At 46.2% G+C, this 12,530-nt stretch overlaps 1 non-coding gene across 1 annotated transcript; it reads right to left on the bottom strand.

Moving 5' to 3' along the window:
• Positions 1-5,078: 5,078 nt before the first annotated feature.
• LOC114810767 lies at positions 5,079-5,215 on the bottom strand. The gene has a single exon (XR_003758460.1). It is a non-coding gene; the product is annotated as a small nucleolar RNA SNORA7 (small nucleolar RNA).
• Positions 5,216-12,530: the final 7,315 nt, after the last annotated feature.

Below are 12,530 nucleotides of genomic sequence, written 5' to 3'. Positions count from 1 at the left end.
GTTCTTGGTTTTGTGTCAGGCTGCGTAAGCCTGGATCTCCACCCAGGGCTTGGGAGTTAGAGGTCATGGGTTTGAATCCCGGATCTGCCACTTGTCAGCTGTGTGACTGTGGGCAAGTCACTTCACTTCTCTGTGCCTCAGTTCCCTCATCTGTAAAATGGGGATTAACTGTGAGCCTCACGTGGGACAACCTGATTACCCTGTATCTACCCCAGTGCTTAGAACAGTGCTCTGCACATAGTAAGCGCTTAACAAATACCAACATTATTATTCCTGTGTTCAAGCTGGAAAAACACTGTTGGTGGAAATCCAGACACCAGGTTGACCTCTTCGATCGTAAAGTCAACCTCTCCTGCCTTAATTCTGTCATTTCCTGCACCCAGCAGCAATACTTTTTCCATTCTTGTCTTATCAGGGATTGAAATTTTCAATAAAATTGAGCCGTCTTTACTCAGCGTAGCTCAGAAGAGAAGGGCTAGGGACAATCCCTTAGGAAGCCTAAACTCACCTCAGTTCCACTTTCTCCACCTTGGTGAGCAAAGGCACGACCTTCCCAGAATTACCCATTGCCCTGTGGGAAATTGCAGGTAAACCAGTCCTTTCGTTCTCCCGTCTTGATTATTTTCGTCCTTCTTTTTGTGGCAATTTCCTTGCCAGGTTTCAACCACACCTGCTTGGAGCACACCTCTTCAGTTGTGACCTAGCCACCAGACAAGGTCCCCTTCTTCTGAATCATTCAATGTGTCAGTCCTGACTGGATGGAGAGACCAAAGAGAGAGGGATGGAGCAGAAGTCATAACTCCAGTGCGTCTACCATCTCCTCCTGGGCCCTGTGTTCCTCCTGCATTCGTTTTCAGAGGGAAACAGGTTTCCTTGGCTGCCACACAACCACAGCATCAGTGGAACAACTTCCACGGGGCCGCTTGACTTAGAGATTCAGGGAAAGGGCGGAGAGGAAGGGTCTCTCCTCCCCCACCTTCCCCACCTTAGCTCTGAGGGAGAAACACCCCTTGGCAGGAAGGAGGAATCCAGTTCAGAGTGTTTCATAACCTGCCTAATAAAACCAACTTCCAGCCTAACACATGCCTGTTCAGTGTCCAATTTTACAAGCAAATTATCTAGGTATTGGAGGGCAGGGGTTAACCCTGAGCATCCTTCCATTAAGGTTCTCTAGCATTCATTTCACCCAAGCAATTATTAACCCCACTCACATGTAACCCCTCACAAAGCCTGGTGCAAACAGACAGAAAGAATGTCACAAAACCATTTCAGGGGAAAAATGTTGGATGGCAGACCACCACCCACCTCTCCTCTCCATTGTCACTGCAATCCAATTTTTATGTTACACCTTGGAATGTAGTCATTCATCGATTCTGCTACCAGAATATACACTAGGTGGAATTTATTCATTCATCCACCCAGTCAATAAATAACATTTATTCATTTATTTATTTGTTTATAAAAATAGTATTTTTAAACTCTTACTATGTGCCAACCGTTATTCCAAGCAGTGGGGTAGGTAAAAATTCATCAGATGGGACACAGTTCCTGGGTCCGTGGGTCTTACAATGTAAGTATCAAATCCCCATTTTACAGTTAAGGAAACTTAGACTACCTCGAGCGACTTGCCCAGGGTCACAGAGAAAACAAGTGTTGGAGCCAGATTTACAACCCAGGTCCTCTGACTCCCAGGTCTTTCCACTAGGCCACACTAACCAATGCTTAGTACAGTGCCTGGCACATGGTAAGCGCTTAACAAATACCATCATCATCATGCTATGGGCGGGGCATTGTTTGGGGTGTCTATTATGTGCTGAGTACTATAATGAGCTATTACTGTGTGCAGAGCACTGTCCTATCAATCAGTCAACCAGTGGTATTTGTTGAGCTCTTCCTCCATGTTCGGCACTGTACTTAAATGCTTGGGAGAGTAAAATAAAATAGAATTGGTAGACGAGATCTCTGGTCCCAAGGAGCTTACAAGGAGACCAGAGGAACATCTTCTGGGTCCCAAATCATGTACTGAATGCCTACTACTACTGATAATAATTGTGGTATTTGTTAGATGCTTTCTAGGTGCCAAGCACTGTCCTAAGAGCTGGGGTAGATATAAGATGATCAGGTCCCCCATGGGGCTCAAGTAGGAGGGAGAACAGGTAATAAATCCTTATTTTGCAGATGAGGGAACTGAGGCACAGAGAAGTGAAGTGATTTGCCCAAGGTCACACAACAGACAAGTGGCAGAGTTTGGATTAGAACCCAGGTCTCCTGGCCTCCAGGCCCGTGTTCTTTCCATACGGCCACAATTTTGCGCACGCAGCCCTGAACTAGGTACAGTTATAGCCTACTTCATGAAAAATCAGGGTTATATCCCATGTTGTCTCTAGACCGTAAGCTGTTTGTGGGAAAGGAATGTGGCTGCTATACTGTACTTTCCCAAATGCTTAGTACAGTGCTCTGTAAACAGTAAGCACTCAGTAAATATGATTGATTGACTGATGTGAAAATGAAGTTGTGTGGTGAACGGCTGTGTCAAGGAGAGGCGGTACAAGAGGACTGGAGAGACCAGGTTAGTGATAAGGAGAATGGGGCCTTCCCTACTGCTCCTCCTCAACCGGCCTCCCCCGGACCTGTTTTTTGGGTGTTTTTTAAAATGGTATTTGTTAAGCACTTACTGTGTGCCAGGCATTGTAAGAAGCTCTGGGGTAGATTCAAGCTAATCAGATTGGGCACAGTCCACATCCCACCTGGGGCTTACACTGCACTGATTTTCAAAGGGAAACAGAGGTTTCCTTGGCTTCCATACAACTCTAGCATCAGTGGAACAACTTCCATGGGGCCATTTGGCTTATCAGAAATTCAGGGAGAGGGTGGAGAGGAAGGGTCTCTCCTCCCCCACCTTCCCCACCCACCTTTAGCTCTGAGGCAGGAAGGAGGAATCCCAGTTTTAATCTCCATTTTACAGTCGAGCACGAAAAAGTGAAGTGACTTGCCCAAGATCACACAGCAGACAAGTGGCGGAGATGGGATTAGAACCCAGTTCCTGCTGACTCCCAGATCCGTGCTCAATCCACCAGGCCATGCCGTTCTCTCTCTGCCCTTTGGCGTCGACTCAAGGAGAGGCAAGCTACCCATTATTGGCCAGAAACTCCAGAGATCAGGGATCAGGGATCCTGATACCTGATCCTTGCTTTTGCTAATTTAGAAAAGGGGAAACAATGTGGCAAACATTTATAGGTTATTTTATGAATCATCATTATTATTATTATATTTGTTAAACACTTACTATGTGTCAAGCACTGTTCTAAGCACTTAATAGAAACAAGTTAATCAGCTTCGATTAGGTTAGACCCTATCCCACTTGGGGTTCACAATCTAAGTAGGAGGGAGTAGGGTGTCATCCACATTTTACAGTTGAGGAAACTGAGGCACAGAGCAGTAAAGTGACTTGCCCAAGTTCTCACAACAGATAAGTGGCAGAGCTGGGCTAAGCACTCAAGTCCTCTGACTCCCAGGTCAGTTCTCTTTCCACGGGGTCGTGCTGAATTGGGACCTATTCCAGAATCTATGGAAAAGTAATAAGAGATAACGTTTAGGATCTACGTACTATGACAATGAATGTCACTTAATTCCTGATAATTTGTATTAAAGTAATTCAGAGCCTAACAGCCGAATATAAAATAAATGAGGAGGGGTAATGGAAGAATGAGTCCTTCACAGGAGACTGCAGATGTAGGGGCTTGTTCTGCTGACTGGAGTAGTGGTTTTACAACTTTAGGGAAGAACGTGTCCAAGGAGCGAAGGGCCAGTGAGAGAGGGAGGGTGGAGCCTTCCGAACAATTTAAAACTTCTGGGACGTTGCTATCCCCTGCCTGGGGATGGGGAAGGGAATGGAAGGTTTGAGAAGCAATGTGGCCGAGTGGATAGACCATGGGCCTGGGAGTCAGAGGACTTGGATTCTAATCCCAGATCTGCCACTTGTCTGCTCGGTGACCTTGGGCAAATCACTTCACTTCTCTGTTTCTCAGTTCTCTCATCTGCAAAATGGGGATTAACACTGTGAGCCCTTTGTGGGACATGGACTGGGTACAACGCAGTTGTCTTCTATCTCCCCTAGAAGTTAGTACACTGCCTCTAACAGAGTAAGTGCTTAACCAATACTATTTTTTTAAATGGTTTGGAGTTGGTTCTGATCCTTCCATCATTTTTCTGCATTTGCCACAAGATATTAAGTTTTTTTGAGGGCAGGGATTGTATCTACCAACTCTTATACGCTCCCATGTGCTTAGTACAGTGCTTTACACACAGTAAGCACTCAATAAATACTATTAATTAATTGGTGGGCAAGGACTGTCTTTAGCTCAGATGTCTTTTGTTTTTTAATGGCACTTGTTAAGCACTTATTATATGCTGTTCTAAGCACATAAAAAGCTTTGTATTCAGAAGGTTACCCACATTATTCACATTAAGAGGATAATCAGGTTGGACACAGTAGTTGAAGGTATGGGAAACATGAGAAGCAGCGTGGCTTAGTGGATAGAGCATGGGCTTGGGAGTCAGAGGTCAGAGGTTCTAATCCCAGCTCTGCCACGTGTCAGCTGTGTGACTTTGGGCAAAGCCACTTAACTTCTCTGTGCCTCAGTTACCTCATCTGTAAAATGGGGATTAAGACAGCGAGCCCCACGTGGGACAACCTGATCACCTTGTATCTACCTCAGTGCTTAAAACAGTGCTTGGACATAGCAAGTGCTTAACAAATATCATCATTATTATTATGGGACTGAATGAGTTCCCCCAAAATCTGGGTGTAAAAGGAGAATAAAAGGGTATTCAGAATGTAATTCCCATTTTGTCTTGTTTTATGCTGTCGAGACGTCTCCGACCCATAACGACGCCATGGACACATCTCTCCCAGAATGCCCCACCTCCCTCTGCAGTTGTTCTGGTAGTGGATCCATAGAGTTTTCTTGGTAAAAATTCAGAAGTGTTTACCATTGCCTCCCTCTGCACAGTAAACTGGAGTCTCTGCCCTCAACTCTGTCCTTTGCTGCTTTGCTGCCCAGCACGGGTGAGTTTTGACTTGTAGCAGATTGTCTTCCACTCGCTAGCCACTGCCAAGCTAGGAATGGAATGGATAGGCCTCTGCTTGACTCTTCCTCCTGTAGTCGAGACTGGCAGAGGACTGGCAACTCTCCAGCTGCTACCTTGAGAGGGGAATTCCCATTTTAGCCATGAGGTAACTGAAGCACCGAGAAGGAAGCGACTTGCCCAAGATCACACAGCAAGCAATCCTAAAACAACCCATCCCACACACTTTACTCCTTTAATGCCAACCTACTCACTGTACTTCAGTCTCATCTATCTTACCACCAACTCTTGCCTATGTCCTGCCTCTGGCCTAGAACTCCCTCCCTCTTCATATTCACAGACAATGACTCCTCCACCTTCAAAACCTTATTGAAGACACATATCCTCCAAGAGGTCTTCTCTGATTGAACCCTCATTTCCTCTTCTCCCACTAAAGGGATTTATTCCCCTTATTCACCCTTGCTCAGTCCCCAGTATTTATGTCCATATCCGTAATCTATTTATTTATATTAATGTCTCTCTCCCCAACTAGTCTCAAAGCTCGCTGGGGGCAGGGAATGTGCTACCAAGTCTGCTATATTGTTCTCTCCCAAGTGCTTAGTACAGTGTTCTGCACATAGTAAGTGCTTAAGAAATATGATTGATTGGTCAACTGATTTTTTGATTGAATTGGCAGAGCTGGAATTACAGCCCAGATCCTCTGACTAGGAGATCTGTACTCTTTCCACTACACCACATTCAATCATATTTATTGAGCACTTACTGTGCTTGGGAGGGTACCCTGGCCACAGTGAGTTTACAGTCTAGAGGGCGAGCTTAGAGTCTTGAGGTACCCAGTACTATGCACAACAAATACTAGTGATAATAACAACTGTCAAGTTCACAGCAAAGTTGGGATATTTTAAACCAATATTCTTCCTCTGCCTTTGAGTCTTACTTCAGCAATGTGCAAAGAGGTCCCTTTTGCCCTGTATTTGTTTGCTGCTGGGCTGTGAAGGCTTGGATGTCTTTAAAGACTTTTGACAATGAGCTGAATGTCAAAAAAAAAAAAAGCACCCCAAACCCTGGAGAAACGTTTCTAGAATGAACAAAAATCGCTTACTGAGTGGCAGAAATGAAGGAAGTAAAAAGACAAAAGCGTTATTTGTACTCCCTATTCAGAATTTCAGGGGACAAGACCGAAAGCAGGGACCCAAAGAACAGGAAGATAAAGTCATAGCCGGGCCACATGAAGTGGACTTAATCCAAAAAAAAAAAACCCCTTTGAAGGTATCCCCTTTTCACTACAGAACAGAGAGTCCTCAGAGTTTGAAACGAAACGGAGATTTGAACCACCATGGGAAGAATTATGGCACATACGCGAATGGCAGAAGCTTTTTAAATTTCATCTGCTAATTGCACGGTATTTTCTTCTCTTCAAGAAGAAAACTTAGAGTTACATTTACCCTAAAACTTGGGCAGCAAGGGATGACATGGTATGAGGGGCAAAGGGAACAGGTTCCAAGCAAACATCTGCTGTTCCATGATGGGATTTGAGGGGGAAGGGGAATGTTGAGAGGGAATACAGCTACAGGCCAGAAATATTTCAGTGGGAGACCAGCTGGGGGCACCAAATATCAAACTGGCAAAAAGCCTGCGAAATGAACATTTTGACCCAAAATGGGGGGGAGGAAGGAGGCATGGGAGCCCATGGTGGTTGGAAATAATCTGTCGGAATTTTTAAATCATAAAATCCACCCAAGTGGCAGGAGATGAGTCTCTTTTGAGAAGAGGCTGGAGGACTCTTGAGGGCAGGAATAGTATCTTCTACCTCCATTAATAACAGTAATAATAATAATAATGATGATGATGGTATTTGTTAAGTGCTTACTATGTGGCAAGCATCGTTCTAAGCGCTGGGGGGATACAAGGTAATCAGGTTGTCCCACGGGGGCCTCACAGTCTTAATCCCCATTTTACAAATGAGGTAACTGAGGCACAGAGAAGTTAAGTGACTCGTCCAAAGTCACACAGCTGACAAGTGGAAGAACAGGGATTAGAACCCGTGACCTCTGATTCCCAAGCCCGTGCTCTTTCCACTGAGCCACGCTGCCTCTCCGTTCATTTTAGGGTATTTGTTAAGCACTTGCTTTGTGCCAGACACTGTCCGAAGCTCTGGGGTAGACCCAAGCTAATCAGATTGGACACAGACCACGTCCCACCTGAGGTTTGCAGTCAATTCCCATTTTACAGATTAGGTACAGATGAGGCACAGAAAAGTTGAATGACTTGCCCAAAGTCACAGACCAGAGAAGTAGCACAGGTCCTCTGATTCCCAGGCCTGTGCTCTTTCCATTAGGCTAAGCTGCTTCTCCATTGTGCTCTTTCAGGCGCTTAACACTACCAGAAAAATTATTATTACTAGGGGGACTCTCTAGAGAGCCCCAGCTGTGAATTGTTATGGAAGAGAGATAGGCTGCAGTCAAACTTCTGTCACTTATTAGGGTCAGACAAGCTTCTCCTCCAGTTTAAATCTCCATTTTCCCCCAGTCCCTGCAACATGGCAAAGATACCTACAACCAGAAAGCCAGCTGGTCACTGGAGAGGGTCAGTGCATAAATGAGCAGTTTGAGAGGACCAGGATCGTCACTCTTTATCGTTGCATTGTACTTTCCCAAGCGCTTAGTACAGTGCTCTGCACAGAGTAAACACTTAATAAAAACGATTGAATGAATGAATGAAAGGGCAGCTTTGCCTCCACTCATTTCCCAGACTGGAGAAAGAACGGGATGTAATCTGTGCTGGGTCAACGTTCATCATAGGCAGAGCTCCACAGAGAACCCGGTCCTAAGGGAGAATGGTAGGAGAGTGAGTGAATATGGCCTAGTGGATACAGCACAGTCCCGGAAATCAAAAGAACCTAGGTTCTAATCCCAGCTCCACCACTTGTCTGCTGTGTGACCTTGAACAAGTCACTGCACTTCTCTGTGGCTCAGTTACCTCATCAGTAAAGCGGAGAATAAAACTGTGAGCCCCATGTGGGACAGGGACTGTCTCCAATCTGATTACCTTATATCTATCCCAGCGCTTGCTCAAACTAACAAAAAAGCAACAGGGTGTCTGGTCATAGCTTTCTACCTAGGAGAGCTTGAAGCGGGGAAGTGAGGTCAGAAAGCACCGCTTACATATTCTTCCTCACGCTAACCACCTTTCTCTCTTGCTTTCCATGAGATCAGTACAGCCCCCACCTACCGTTGCAGTTGAACGCATCATATAAATTAATCTTTCACCACCAAAGTGTGAACTCACCAGAATGCAAGTCTAGGCAAATTCATTCACTCAGTCAGTCATGTTTATTGAGCACTTACTGTGCGTAGAGCACTGTACTAAACGCTTGGAAAGTACAGTTCGGCAACAGAGGCAATCCCTAACCAACAGCGGGCTCGCAGTCTGGAAGGGAAATGGTGCCCCATCTCAATTCAGGGGCCTAATTCAGTTCCAACCGAACTTTAGAAAGCAAGAACAGTGTCTTCATCTTCTGAACTCTCCCAGGTGTCTGATACAACCCCCTGTGTACGATAGGCACCCACTAAATACTTGGCAACCGGTAAACACTTAGTCCAGTCCCCTGTACACAAGAGGAACCCAATACAGTGCTCTGCACAAATTAGGTGCTCAATAAATAATGATGCTAATGATAAGGTCATGCTGATCTTGTAGACTATGAGTGGTCTTTTAGAATCTGACCCCCGAAGTCTCAAAGTTTTGCCTGATGAGCCCTCGTCCTCTAGGTATGAAGCACCCAGTCTTTCCTTGTACCCGTCACCCTCTCGTGCCCGGCCCTCGCCTCGTACACACCAATGCGCCCCAGGGTTTGAGCTGATGGGGCAGAGCTGAGGCAGCGGGAACAAGTAAGAAAACAATCGTAACTGCCTCTGGTTCTGGCAAGGCCGGTTCTTTCTTGCCACTCCTGGCTGAGGCGGAGGCGTGAAGTGGCATGGCCTGGTGGAAAGAACGATGGCCTGAGAGTTAGAGGATCTGGGTTCCTACCCGGACTCCTCCACTTTCATTCTATCGTATTTATTGAGCGCTGACTGTGGGCAGAGCACTGTACTAAGCGCTTGGGAAGTACAATCCGGCAACAGAGACAAACCCTACCCAACAAGAGGCTCACAGTCTAAAAGGGGGAAACAGAGAAGAAAACAAAACAAGTAGATAGGCCTCAATAGCATCAGAATAGATAAATTGAATTACAGATATATACACATCATTATTAAAATAAATAGAGTAATAATATGTACAAATGTACACAAGTGATGAGGAGCAGGTAAGGGGGTAGAGCAGAGGGAGGGAGTAGGGGCGATGGGGGTGGGGGGAGGGGCTGATAGCTCTCTCATTCACCCCACACATCCAATCTGTCACCAAGGCCTGCCGATCTCACCTTTATAATATCGCCAAGATCCGCCCTTTCTTTTCCACCCAACCGGCTATCTTACTGGTACAGGCTCTCATAATATCCCGCCTGGATTATTCTGTCAACCTTCCCTCTGATCTCCATTCCTCCTGTCTTTCCCCGCTCTAGTCTATTCTTCGTTCCGCTGCCCGGATCATCTTTCTGCAGAAACGGTCTGGGCATGTCACTCCCCTCCTTAAAAACCTCCAGTGGTTGCCTATCAACATCCGCACGAAACAAAACCTTCTCACTCTAGGCTTAAAGGCTTTCCATCACCTTGCCAGCTCCTACCTCTCCTCCTTTCTCTCTTTCTACCGCCCACCCCGCACGCTCCGCTCCTCGGCCGCCCACCTCCTCACCATCCCCCGTTCTCGTCTATCCTGCCGTCGACCCCCGGGCCCCGTCCTCCCGCGGTCCCGGAACGCCCTCCCTCCTCACCTCCGCCAAACTGATTCTCTTCCCCTCTTCAAAACCCTACTTAAAGCTCACCTCCTCCAAGAGGCCTTCCCACACTGAGCTCCCCCTTTTCCCTCTGCTCCCTCTGCTCCCCCTCTACCCCCCCTTCACCTCTCCTCAGCTAAACCCTCTCTTCCCCCCTTTCCCTCTGCTCCTCCTCCTCTCCCTTCTCCTCCCCTCAGCACTGTGCTCATTTGCTCATTTGTATATATTTTTATTACTCTATTTATTTTGTTAATGAGATGTACATCCCCTTGATTCTATTTATTGCTATTGTTTTTGTCTGTCTGTCTCCCCCCATTAGACTATGAGCCCATCAATGGGCAGAGATTGTCTCTATCTGTTGCTGAATTGTACATTCCAAGCGCTGCACATAGTAAGTGCTCAATAAATACCATTGAATGAATGAATGAAAGGGAAAGAGTGGGCTCAGTCTGGGAAGGCCTCCTGGAGGAGGTGAGCTCTCAGTAGGGCTTTGAAAAGGGGAAGAGAGTTAGTTTGGCGGAGGTGAGGAAGGAGGGCATTCCAGGTCAGCGGGAGGACGTGGGCCAGGGGTTGACGGCGGCACAGGGGAGAACGAAGCCCAGTGAGGAGATTAGCGGCAGAGGAGCCGAGTGTACGGGCTGTGTGACCTTGGGTAAGCCACTTCACTTCTCTGGACCTAAGTTTCCACTTTCATAAAATGGAGATTCAGACTGAGTCCCATTTGGGCCAGGGACTATGTCCAACCTTATTTGCTTATATCCACCCTAGCCCTTAGTAGAGTGCCTGGCAAATGGTAAGCACTAAACGAATACCACTATTATTATTGTTATTATTGCTTAGGCTATGTGTTCTGTGTGACTTGATCAACATTGAATAAATACAACTGAAGAGCCCGGGCTTGGGAGTCAGAGGTCACGGGTTCTAATGCCGACTCCGCTGCTTTTCAGCTGTATGACCTTGGGCAAGTCACTTAACTTCTCTGTGGTTCAGTTACCTCATCTGTAAAATGGGGATGAAGACTGTGAGCCCTATGTGGAACAACCTGATTACCTTGTATCTATCCCAGCGCTTAGAACATTGCTTGGCAAATAGTAAGCGCTTAACGAATACCAACATTATTATTATTATTATTATTTTGAATGAATCGTATCTACACCAGTGCTTTACACGTAGCAAGCACTTAACAAATATTATTATTATTATTGTTATAATCATGGAGTGGATGTCAGCTGTGGCAGCGGGGTCAGTTTCTCTTCTCCATTGTCCCACTGGGGCTGACCGACCTTTTGCAGGGTTCATCAGAGAGTCCAGCAAAAAGCAACTTAGCTCTATTTATTGTTAGCTCGGAGGGCCGAGGAACATGATTACCAACTCTATTATAGTCTCCCAAATACTTAGTACAGTGCTCTGCCTACAGTTAGTGCTCATTCAATACCACTGATTGGTAGAGAAACAGCGTGGCTCAGTGGAAAGAGCTCAGGCTGGGTAGTCAGAGATCATGGGTTCAAATCCCAGCTCAGCCACTTGTCAGCTGTATGACTTTGGGCAAGTCACTTAACTTCTCTGTGCCTCAGTTACCTCATCTGTAAAATGGGGATTAAGACTGTGAGCCCCACGTGGGACAACCTGATCACCTTGTATCCTCCCCAGCGCTTAGAACGGTGCTTTGCATATAGTAAGCGATTAACAAATGCCAACATTATTATTATTATTATTAAAGCAGTCAATCAACATGCCCCTTCCTTCCTCAACTTGCTATTCTCCTACTCCAACCCAGCCCACACATTTTTCTCCTCTAATGCTAACCTTTAAACTGTACCTGGATCTCGTCTATCTCACTGCCAACCTCTAGCCCATGTCCTGCCTCTGGACTGGAATGCCCTCCCTGCTCAAATCCGACAGACAAGCCTTATTGAAGGCCCATCTCCTCCAAGAGGCCTTCCCTGATTAAGCCCTCCTTTCTTCTTCTCTCACTCCCTTCTGCATCACCCAGACTTGTTCCCTTTATTCATCCCCCTTCTCAGCCCCACAGCGCTTTTGTACACACGATGCTTCTCGAGAACATAGTGGATAGAGCCCAGGCCTGGAAGTCAGAAGGACCTGGTTTCTAATCCCAGCTCCTCCACTTGTCTGCTCTGTGACCTTAGGCAAATCATTTCACATCTCTGGGCCTCAGTTTCCTCATGTGTAAAATGGGGATGAAGACTGTGAGCCCCATGCAGGACAGGGACTGTCCAACACAATTTGTTTGAATCCACCCCAGTGCTTAGTACAGGGCTTGGCACATAGTAAGTGTTTAACAAATGTCATAATTATTATTAGTAGTAGTAGTAATAGTATAATGCCTATGATTCTCTGAAAAACCCCTAAACTTTTATACTCCTGTGTGAAAACTGTCAGAGGCCTTCATAGTGAGGTCTTAGTGTTCAACTCTGGGAGAAACAGATGCCTTTTAGCAGTTGAACAGAAGAATACACAGAGGAGTCATTCAGACCTAAACCCCCTCATTAAACCTGAGGCCTGGGCTCCAGATTTTCCCATCTTGGTTATCGTGATTACACATATTCAT

The sequence above is a fragment of the Ornithorhynchus anatinus genome, chromosome 3 (genome assembly GCF_004115215.2).
Source record: "Ornithorhynchus anatinus isolate Pmale09 chromosome 3, mOrnAna1.pri.v4, whole genome shotgun sequence".
Taxonomy (NCBI): domain Eukaryota; kingdom Metazoa; phylum Chordata; class Mammalia; order Monotremata; family Ornithorhynchidae; genus Ornithorhynchus; species Ornithorhynchus anatinus.
This window is presented reverse-complemented; position numbering and strand designations above follow the sequence as displayed.